This window comes from Nesoenas mayeri (genome assembly GCF_963082525.1).
Source record: "Nesoenas mayeri genome assembly, chromosome: 2".
Taxonomy (NCBI): domain Eukaryota; kingdom Metazoa; phylum Chordata; class Aves; order Columbiformes; family Columbidae; genus Nesoenas; species Nesoenas mayeri.
Genome location: NC_137543.1, coordinates 154427669 through 154439751, shown reverse-complemented (window position 1 = coordinate 154439751; position 12083 = coordinate 154427669).

Sequence of the window (12083 nt, the reverse complement as noted above, 5' to 3'; positions counted from 1 at the left end):
CCTCCTGGATTTTAGCTGAAGGGTCACCGCTTAACTGAGCAGCGTGGAGCAGGGCTGCCAGCCTGGGGGTAGCACTGTGCTCGTGCGACTATACCGCTTGCAGGACAGCCTGGACGCGGCGCCGCGTCTGCCACGTATGTACGAGCAGGCATGTATGTGACGTCTGGTATCCCATGGCATCCATCTGCTGAAGGTGAGGACTGCGTGATGATATGGTTACTTAAAGTATGCGTTGGGGCAAGAAAAATGCAGGTGGGCGTGAGACACCACAACTGATAACAGATGATGCTGGCCCAAGAGTGGCTGTGATGAATAAATGTATTGTGAAAGCTGGGAAAAGATTGCTGACCATCCTACAACACTTCTGTGGCAGAGCTGAGGACAGAAGCAGAGCTAGTTTGGATACAGACCTGACGTGGTTTATGAAACGTATTGCAAAATGAGTCTTTACAGAGCAGATACCTGGGCTCAGAGACCCAAAATGTATCCCATGAGAAAATTAAGTTATTACAGTAGAAAATAGTTGGGTAACAGCATAATTAAAATGATACGCTGAAAACAAACCAATTTTATCTTAAGATAGTGGGACATAATCACAAACAAACAAAATACTGCTAGATACAGGTTCCTGTTCCTCACTTGGAAGCTGCCACTGCAAATTGGTTCGAATTCAGTTGTTTTTCCTCACCTTTCCGAGATGTGCACCACCTGCTCTTTGAACTGAGGTTTGGCGAGACTTTGATCCCAAATAAATGATCTCAGAGAACGCAGGTGTCAAAATGATAAAAACGTATTTTTCAGGTTTTTACCCAGTCTCTGCTCTGTGCTGCTGCTCACCTCTGTGGGCAGCTTGCAGACCTGTAAATCCTACTTCTAGATGCAATACAAAACTCAATTTTTCTCTTCCAGCTTGGCTGCCTTTACATAGACTTGCTTTTTTCCCAAAATTCAGAATAATCTCATGATACTTTGTATGTATTTATTGAAATAACACACTGAAAAGATGCTTCTTTTGAAAAGAAGAGAGTCAGATACCTGGAAAATGTATAATGATCATTAGGGAAGCACCAAACTGCCTGTTTTCCCAAACACGTCTGAAATGTGTGTGACTTGTGCCCCCTTGTTCTTCAGGAACGTTCCAAGGCATGTGCCACCAAACTGGTGCCTGTCAAGTGGTGGGATTAGCTTGTTACTATATTGAATGTCAATGTTTTATTCTGCCTATACAGAAATGTATTGATTCCATTTTTTTTCCTTCGTTTTGTGTGCCAGTTGCACCGGACTGTTTATGCCTGGGATGCTCAGGTTAGTCCTTCCTGCATTTCAGATCTCAGTTCTCTTCCTTTGTGTGCAGTCCTGCTCCTTTATGTCCAAACTTAACTCAAATGTTAGTTCTCTCTCATGTTACCTTGCCTGGGGAGCACCTTACTCCCCTATAAGTCACATATTTTTTGGGAGGTGGTACAATTGCCCATGATTAGGTATATTCTCTTCCCAATGATCAGAATCTGGTCTTTTTATCACTATTTGCGAAACTTTGCTCATCGCTACCTGTAGCACTGAAAACCAGGCAAGGCAAGACAATTTTCCTCTCCACTGATAAGAATTAAAACAGGACACTTAAAGCCATAGACAGACGCTCAATTTTAATAAATGCTCATATTTGAAACTGTGATAAATTCAGCTGCCCTGTGTCAGCACACTTGGACTTCTCACAAGTTTTTTCTAGCCCAAAAGGATTAGGTGGGGTGTTGGGAAGTGTCAGGTTCATTAAGTACCTTGTTGGTGCCATCTTGGCCACCAGCTGTTAACTGCTGATGGCAGGAGCTGCACTTCCAAAGTGGCTGAGCTGACATGAGATGACATTTCCAAGTGGGTAGGTTACCTCGCCGCTGTCATCACAACCAGCAGACACTACTCATGTCATTTGTCACATCTTGAACTACAGCATCAAGTATCCCAGACTTTCCTTCCGACTCTTCCAGGAGGCCTCATGTTGTCACTGCAAAGCCAGCCCCAAAAGCAAGAGGTGAGTGTGAGAGGAAGCTCAAAACACAAGCTCTCTTAGCGAGTCTGGATGCTTTGATTTCAGGGACAAGTCTCCATATCCGCCTGGAAGTGATCACAGATTTTCTAGGATGTCTCCAAGGAGGGAATAGGACCTCACTGCACTGGCTGGATGTTTAATTGCATCTCTTCAATGCCTGTTTCCATTGGCATGCACATACACCTTTCTACTTAAACAGGATGCATAATTTTTTCCATCCCTTGTTTGGGAAGAGCTCATCCTTCAGTCAATGCAGAATGTGTTGCTTGTTCTTTAGGCTGCTGGTGGTTACAAGTTAATGAAGTCTTATGATAAGTTGGTTTTTTTTACATTATCTCAATATTAGAGAGTTACAGTTGGGAAGATTTCTTTAACGAAAAAGCAAAAGTTACTTCCAGGTGAAAGATAACAGGGCAAAACGGTAGATCACTCCAAAGCCAGTAGGAAAATATGCCTCTTAAATGTATCAGGTTGAAACTTATGAAATAAATGTTTCTGCCTGATTTTTGGAGTCCCAATGTGTGACATCTTTGGAGGCTGTAATATGTTAAGCTGAGCGGTGCTGATTACATATTGCTATGTGAAACCAAGAGACAGGTTGGAGCTTCTTTAACAGACTGCATGCTCGGAGCTGGGCAAGGAAAGGAGCAAAAGGAGCCATTGAGGAGCCCTGAGCTGCTGCTTCCCACGGCTCCGAGAAGGGACAATCGCCAAAGGTACACGATGATATCTTGGCAGCAGATGCAAGCCACAACCTGCCACACTGGTGGTGGTGTGACAACATGAGTTTTACTGCTTCAGGATTCCAGGCAAGGAGGTAACCAGCACTAGAGCCTTCCCTGTGCTGTGAGTCACGCTTTATACCCATAAAAATGATTTGTCAGCTACCTGGCCCACTGTCCTGTCTTTGATGGAGACTAACGATGGATGCCGAGGGGAGAGCACAGGAACAGGCTCAGCATGTAATTACACCTCACCAGAGTGTTTTCCCAACCACGGCACTTTGTGGGTCAGAGGCTCCTGAATCCAGAAATGGTCTTTCTGTTGCCCAGTATTTTTTTACACTGACTTTTTTGATTGCCTGTTAACCTTGAAAATTGCTCAATGCCCAGTGTCCTATGGCAAGGGATTCCTCACCTGACTGTCGGGTAAAGAGATATCCCCTGTGTTTTAAACCCCTCTCTTGCGAGCTTCTTTTCCTTCCCTCCTCCCTCCTGACATTGGACCAGACAGTGAACAGCACATCCTTATTCACCTTTTCTGTGCCAATCGTGGTTTTACACATTTTGTTCACATCAGCGTTCGGTTAACTCTTTTATGGCTCAAGAGGTCCAGCATATTGAACCATTCCTCACAGAAAAGCCGTTTCCTAGCCTGGATCACCCTCTCACTTAGGTTAGGAAAGCACATTGTCACTCACAGCACCTGTCACTCAGCTCCTTAAATTGTAATGACCACTCAGATGAGCATGATGAGCATTTGAGCAACTTGCTAATAACCCGTTATCAGTCTGACAGAATGAGAAAAAGGCCATGCAGAGCCCAGGACACAGAAAAATGAGACCCATATTTGAGACCCAGCTCCGATGCCCTCGGTCCCACCAGGGTCTCACGGGCTCTGGAATGAGAACGCATGAGCTCATGGCAGTGATGGTATCTCCAGAGCGTGGTCCCACACACCTTCACCCTCCTTCCCACCCCCTCAGACGGAATCGCGTCATGGGACATTCCTTGGTGGGTGATGGGACGTGCACCTCCTGACTCAGGCACAGCTCTTGCCGCTGCTTGTTGTTCCTCGGGCTGTCTCTAACTCTGCTTGGCTGGCAGAACACGGACTGTGGAGTAAGCGTTTTATTTTAGGAAGCACCTGGTGTTACCACTGTCAGTTTTCCTGTTCCCACGGAGAACCGCTGTCGGCTGTGTGATCCCTGCTAACCAGAGAGACGGGTCCGGTGACCTCAGGAAGAGACTTTGCTCCTGGTGTGCCACATCCCTCCAGGCAGTGCTGGGAGATGCGGGCAGTGCGCCTCCACGCATCCCGGATTTCTGCAGCGCTGCCCAGGGCAGCACAACAACGTCTGCATTTCCAACCCCTTTTTTTCCCAACATGTGGCTGGTATTTCTGTGTGTAGCAATCTGTGATTTCCCTATTCCTCTCAGCATCTTTTGTGCAGGGACAGCTGTGTGCAAGTGTTTGCTTACTGGGTTTTAGGGTCGCTGACGTCATTTGGGAAATCTTAAATGACTGGGTCATTAGTTATGAGGAAACACCAGTGATGGTAGGGAGGATCCAGGGAGATGGGAGGGTGCATCACATCAGACACTGACTCTTAAATGCAAAGTCAAAACTGGCCCATTGATCCAACCCCCCAAAACGCTGTGTCAGGATTTGCCAAAGCTCTGTGTGTCTGGCTCTGCAGTTCTGGTTCAGATCCAGCTCCACTTTTAAATATGATGGGTTTTTGATCTGAGTGCCTACACAGGTAACCTCTGCTCACTGTAGCTCTCCTCCAGCAGACAGCCCTGCTGCGGTTTGCAGGAAGATTGTTTTGGGTGCACCTGAGCCCATGGCCTCATTTTTCTCAGCAGGATTCAGGTTTGGTGGTGGCAGTTTTTTAATCAACAAAATGACGTCCCTCGGAACCACAGATTTTTTCTATCATGAATACTTAGGAAAATATTGTTCAGCTCATGTGTAATGCAAGTCTCAGGTTGCATTAGGAGATGGGATGTGATAGAACATGATGGTAATGACTCACCTCACATCATGTTTTATTGTGATGTGTCAGCTGAGAAAGCTAGAGAGCTCTAGGTGTTTTTACCAGCCCAATTATGAAACAATCGCTGGTTCATGCAGAGATTACAAAGTTTTTCCTGGGATAGTTAGCAGATAGGTTTAGGTCTGCGGTTTAGCAATGTTTTGTTTAAGCTGCTAACAATGAGCTGCCTCAGAATCTAATTTCCATCCAGAAAAGTCATCAGTCTCTTGTTAGCAAGGGTTGACCTTGCTCAAAAACTTGAGTCATTAGGACAAGAATGTCTTTCTTGGCAGAGGGGAAGTTTGTGAGATTGTCTTTATTTTGGGGCTACTTTCTTCTGGTATTGAGTAGAAGAGGGTGACGATGGCATTGCTGGTCGCTGCTGTAGAACTGAGAATATGAGGGTGTAATTTAGAAAGTCAGGAGATTAAAGACTGTCCCTGTACTTCTGAATTTGATCCAGAGAGTGACAGATGCCCAGACACAGGCAGAAAAACTCAAAGGGTTTACTTTTCATTTCCATTACTGATGGCTGTGTTGCTGATGGTCATTAAGAAGAAGCACACAGGACCCTTCAGGACATCACACCAGCCCTGGGTATGAAATTGTGTCTGCGGGATGCAGGTGATGGAATTGGAGGAGGTCCACAGGTCTCAGTCCCTCTCCACCACTGGTCTGGTGAGACCTTCAGCCAACTGCTTTGCCTCCCCATGAAATGCCCATGGGTTTGCCAAGGCTGCACAAGCAAACAGCCACTGAGCGGGGCAGTCTGGAAGGGTACGGTGTACACAATCTGCTTATGGTGATGGTGGATGAGTTGGTTTTTTTTAATGTAAAAGCTTAGATAAATTTTGAGAATAAGGATCCATACGTTCAGCTTTTCTTCTTGTGCTAGTTATTTGATCTATGAGTGGACCCAGCAGGAGGGCTGTGGTTTCCAGCCCCTCACACAGGTGACAGATTCGGGCAGGTACATGTGTCTCCTTTTCCACGGCTCTGTGGCTCCTCCTGACTGCGACTCCTGGGCAGTTCCTGTAGCCCCGTCCCTCTGCAGCAGAAAGAAAAATCAATTCAGTTAAATGCTCTGGGGCTTTTGCTGTGTCAATAAACAGAGGCCAGGGTAGGACCTTTCTCATCATTTTTATAGGATGGTTTGAACTCCCCTTCTCTAAAGTGTCTGTCTCACACCATTAACCCCTTGTAGCCCTGCTTTGAGGAGAAGGTTTCCTAGTGGGGCTGTAAATGCTTCAGAGGAGGCATCTGGGGAGGGAAGCTGAATAATGGAAATGTTAACAGGCCTTTCATTACACACACAATACATCATGACTTAATTTCTTTGCTTTTGTCTCTTGTTTTTATAGGTTTGTTTGTTTTTTTCCTCCCCCCCCACCCCGATCAATAACATTCATCCTACTCAGTGAACAGGCTTGATACTGTTTTTATGGTGTGAAAATTACTGTTGCTTTGACTGGCTGCTATTACCAGGTGACAATGCTTGGCAGAAAACAATGAATCTTCCTATTATTTGGAAAATAAATGTGATTTATGGGACCAGCAATCGATAATGGTCTGCGTCTTGCCATCAGAGTGCTTGCTTTCTTGAAATAAGGCTTTTTCCTTTGGAGTGTGAAGGCTGTTTGTCTAGTGCTGCAGAGCAATTTATAAGATAATTCTTTTAATCTCAGCTTTTATTAAGAATTATTTTAAAGGTGATGATGAAGAAAACATCTGTTGTCTTTGTAAGGGTTTGGTGCCTATGTGGAAAGCTGTCGAGTAGGTGTGAAGTTAAGCACGCTGGCAGGGAAGGACATGTGGACAATAGAGATGCTGGAGGGAGGAGGTGGAAGGGAAAAGCCGACCATAAAGCACCTGCTATCACTTCCCTTCACTCGCTGGGGAGATGATGGTCAGCACTGAGGATTTACTATTAAAATCTCACAATACTGATAGCAAAAAGTGGACCAATTTGACTGCAGGGAAGCAGAACCGCTTCACCTGATAGCTGTGCAAGATATTGCTAGAGATGTCTGGGGCGGCCTATGAGGCTGTTTCAGGGTTTTTTTCCTGTTCTTTTTTGCTTTTTTGGTAGCAATCTCTCTGCTGCATACCAGTCAGCTTTATCTACTGTGGGCAAATCTGCTCCCACACAGAGCAGGTGTGGGTCCTCTTCCTCCAGTGTCCATGCTGAGAATGTCTTTTGCTTTGTGAAGAACTAGGAAATAAAGAGCTTACCTATTTGGGAACGCTTCTTGTGCCTCTTTGAAGGCAGAAGAACTAAGGAAGCTCCTTATCACTTTTTTTTAATTCTATTTTTCTATTTCTATTTTTATTTTCTATTTAAAATATAAATAGCCTCCAAGTCTCCCCCTTTATTTCAGGCTTAACAGTGTTTTAAGCTACAGTTCTAGTGTATTTACATGGAGGGAGGAGGTTGTCTGTCTGACCGCATGTATCAGCACCTCTGCAAGCAATTACAGTTGAAACCAGACCCTGAGCTCTTCTTCATAATTGCATTTCCCACACCAGGGAAGAGCAGACACAGCCCCCAGGGCGGCAGAGCTGAGGGTCACCTCAGCTGGCACAGGGACCCCACACCTCCACGGAGGGTGCTCTGGGAGACCTGCGATGCTCCGAACCCCCAGACATCGGAAAGCCACCCAAGTGATTCCAGTCCAGGGTGGAAATTTTCACCTCCTCGGAATCAAATTTAACCTGAGCAAAGGACTCTATCCAACAATATTCAGCTTCAGGGGCCACCCTTTTTGCAAAATTACTGGTGAAAGAAGTCCGGTGTCCAAAAAGGCACATCTGCAGGTTTGCATAGAAAAGGATGGACATTGAACATACACCTATTACTATTGGACAAAGGGCCAAAGATGTGGGGACCAAATTATTTCTCTATGTATGAATACAACTGAGCTTCTCAGAAGAGTTAACTGAGAGATTTTTGTTAAGGTATTTTGACAGGTGAACGTTCCATTAGGAAGCAAGTACATCAAACAGAAAGAGGTCGATCATTAATTTTAATAAGTCAGTCTTCTATCAAGTAAGGTTTTATTTTGGAAATGTTTTACTACCCCTTCCTGCTACCCTTCTTGCTCTGCTTTGGGGCTGATTTCTGGTCAAGCTGAACACCTGAAAGGTGTTTTTTTTCTCTTAGAAATAAATATACACACAAACTTATACACATTTATATGTATCTTAAGTACTCCTCTGGATATTTTCAACTACTTTTCTTAGGCCAAGAAGATGGATACTGTACTAGCAGCTAGGAAGCTGAAGCAAACAGGAATTGCCTTTATTGGTCTTAAAACAGGGGAATCAGCAGTTTTCTGCATATCTTCATGCAGAGCATTTGTTTTTCAGGCCTCTGAGTTTCTGTTCCGATAGTGTCAAACACTGAGGTGATCTAAGTCTGACTTGGGTCTCCTCAGTGGAACTTCTTTGTTTTATGGTCAAGAGGAGAATATAATGAAAATCTGATCTGCTGCATTACATGGGTCCATATAATTTCACTTAATGATGCTTGCATTGAAGTTATGATGTCATGGCAAACCCAGCATGTATCTCACAGGGAAACATCCAGCCACAACTGGAATAATTCTCTCTTACAGGCATCATCCCTTAACTTCAGTTTCACCAGTTCCTCAAACAGCAGCTTCTTCAAAGCAACTGTCTGTCTGTCTGCAGCATCTTTGCACAGGTAGGACTGTCTGTGGTTGGACTAAACACAGAGTTTGTGCCGAGTTGGCTACAAGGAATGGGTTTCAGTAGGTAAAATAGCATCAATACAGCTGCCAGAGTAGCTACAATTATACAGACTTTGATAAATGTAATTACACTGTTGTTAAAGGGACTTTGGTGCAGTTTATTTCTTCGACTTACAGAGTTGGATAGAGAGCTGTCAAGGGGAGTCCACACTTTTGTTTCCTTATCTGCAATGAGAGCCCCAGGACACAACCGTATTCTTGTACTTTGAAGATTAATTTAAAATAAATACCATACTTTTTATATCAGGCTCTTTCCTTCCATTTGGGATTTTTGTCATGTGGATGTACTTATTGCAGGTGCAGCTTTTCCCGATGTCCCACTTTGGAGAGGATGTTTTTGTGTGTGCTCACCCAGCTATTGGGGCAGGATTCAGCACTGTGTGTTTTAGCACTGTATTTCTAGTGATAAATACCTTTACTGGGATAATGACACATGAACCTGAAACAGTGTTATATATTAATTATACCAACACAGGTATTCTGAGGTAAAATTCTGGACTTATTTAAGGCTTCACATATATAACATAAATAAGCTATTGCTATGCGCATCATTACACTGAATCTCATTCTTAAAGGGTAACAGACATACCATGTTGCTACCTCAAAATCTGGTCAATTTGATGACATTATCAGGTTGTGTCCTCTAGAAAAGACCCTGAAAATGTCTTCCTATTTAAAGTAAAGCTTTCTGAGTGCACAATGCTTTTTCAGAATGGAACTAACCATTTCTTAATTTAGCCCTGGCAGTTGCTGTGCTATTTGCACTAATATATACTGATATTCAGTGAATTAAATCATGATACATCCTTCCAAGTGCAGTGATGAAGAAATCCCATCTACTCACATTAACTTAAAGCAGCCTCTACCAAATAATTTGTGTTGCTCCAAATGTTGGAGCACTTTATTGTGATGAGTTAACTCCAATACTTACATAGTAAACCCCTAAATCCTGCTGTCATTTATGAGCCTACAAGGAGACTTGCTCCACAGAGCTTAATGTACTCCCGTTGGGTTCCTGAGTTCATAAATAAAGCAGTGCTCTGCTTTCCTCCTAGGAAGAGGTGGTTGTGTTCCTGACTCTCCCATCAAATTGAAACCATTACTAAACCAGCTTTTTGGCATTAGCCAAGAGCATTCTACTTTGAAAGCTACCTCATCCTCATTTTTGATACAGCTGAATTTCCTAGCACATTAGCCTAATTCATCAGCTTTGTAAAAAAAATTATCTGTTTAGAGTCCTTCTGGTCTTCTGCATTTCCTGAACATTTGGGGCTGCAAAACATATTAATCTGGAAGCACTTTTTTTACTGGAGGAATCATCCCTTATAGATATGAAGTTCAAAGTTGGAAATTTGCTGGAGTGAGAGTGGACCAGAGACAGAAAGTGGTTTGATGTATGATGCATGGCCACATTACAAACAAACTTGGTACTTGAGAAGCTGGTTTTCATGGTTAAGAGAGCAGCCGGGGGCTTAGAGGATCTGCATGCAGTTCTTCACTCTGCTCCTGCCTTCTTGAGTCAATTTTAAAATGGTTACCAGTCAGCCTATCTCTTTGTTCGCCGTGTATAAAATGAGGTAATTTGATCCTTTTCTCTTGCACTTCATTCAATCCATTTAGCTCATTAATTCTCCAGACCAGGAGCTCAATCATGCTGTTTCACAAAGCGAGCACACAGAGAAATAATGTGAAGCAGTACAGATTAAACAGTTTTGTAGCTTATAAAAATGAAATTCAACCCTACAGAGTACTCACCCTTATTACCAAGACCAAGAGAACACATTTCTCCCTTTCCCTGAAGTCTAAGCACACCAGAGATGGGTGAGGTTGAAGTGCCCTGCTCCACCCTTTTGCTGGTGCCTCTCATTGCATCGCCTTTCATTCTGCCTAATTGTATTTGCAGTGCAAGTATTTGTACAACCACAGCCATATCTAAGGGCTTTCCCAGAGATAAGGGGTTTTATTTCATTTCCACCCACAGTGATCTACAAAATAATGTAATTAGTTTGTCCCATGTTTGTCAAGAGAAAACAAAACTGAACAACTTAAATGGTGTTTGGAGGAACACCACATTCCTGCCCTCTGGCGTGGTTCAGCCTATAGGTCTTTATCCAGCTGTTCCTGTGCTCTGATGTCCACCACTCTGGGATGTGACACAGAGCAGGGCTAGAGGAGGACACCTTGATTTAGAAGAAAATTTCAGCATACCCATCACATGAAAAGTTATTTAACTCCTTCAGTTATTTACCTTCTGCATTTGTAACCTGCACTTCTGTAGTTACTCACATTTTCAAGGTGCGGGTTAGTGCAAGAACAGCATAACTGGTTCCCTTCTGGCTTTCCTGCAGCTCTGCCCTCAGCGTGCTGGATGCGAGTCCCACTGGAGTGGAACAGACCCTGTAACTGTCCTCCGCAAAGGGTTTAAATGTATTTTCCCACTTGTTAGACAAACCTAATGTAACCCTAACTATCCAAGCCAACTAGTGCGGTAAAAAGATGCCGTAAGACCTCAAGAATCCAGAACAAAGGGAGGAATGTTTAAAAAGGCCCCCAAAACAGCTACTGTTAATGGAATTAGATAGCTTAGCTAAATAAATGAGAAGCTATTGCTTGTGGAAAAAAAAAAAATAAAAATCAGTGATTTTCCCTGAGGTTAAATCAGTAGAGCAAAAGATAAAAAAGAAAAGGCTATAAAAAAAAATCCCTCACCATAAACCCAAAGGGACTTGTCAGTGCTACGGCAGAAATTGGAGAGACCACTCAAGCAAGAAGAGGATTAGGCTATCTCCTATCAAAGCACGCAACTTAAACACAAAGTGGTAGTTGGTGTTTTTTTTTTTCCTTTTCCATTTGCAGCCATGGCAAAGATTGGAAAAAAAAAAAATAAGTATACACAATACAGTCCCTAAGGTAATGTCTTTTCAGTGGGACCCACTGCCTACGTCCTCTTATGTCCACCAGCTTTAACAATTATAAACTGCTCCACTTTGCTTTTGCCTTTGACTCTGAACATAATGTGAAACATTTATAGCTTTGTTTAAATCTGTGAAGACCCACATCCCACGGTGGTGAACAGGAGAGCAAGCTGGCCTGGCTGTGAGCAGGGAAGGACAAAGCTGGTGACAAAGGGTCCTGGCTGCTGCCTGATGCGGGAGAGCTGGAAGCAGCTATGCTACCACGAATCCTGCCTCCTAATCCCCTCTGACCTGGGCTCTGGATCCCAAACACATCAGCGCTCAGCTATTTTGAATCTGCTCAGGCTTCCAAAAATACCAGGCATGCCCCGAGCATACTCACATTAGCACAGGCTCTGCCGTGAGAACATGGTACAAGCTTGTTTGCTCCATGCGAGGAGCTCGCCCTCCACACCACTTCCCTGCCACCTCATGACAGTGTGACTGTATTTACACGTAGCAGAAATTGGGCAAATTATTGCTAGAGTGTGAAAAATGTTTCCTTTCCTTTCCTTCTTTCTTCCCTTTCCCTTTCCCTTTCCCTTTCCCTTTCC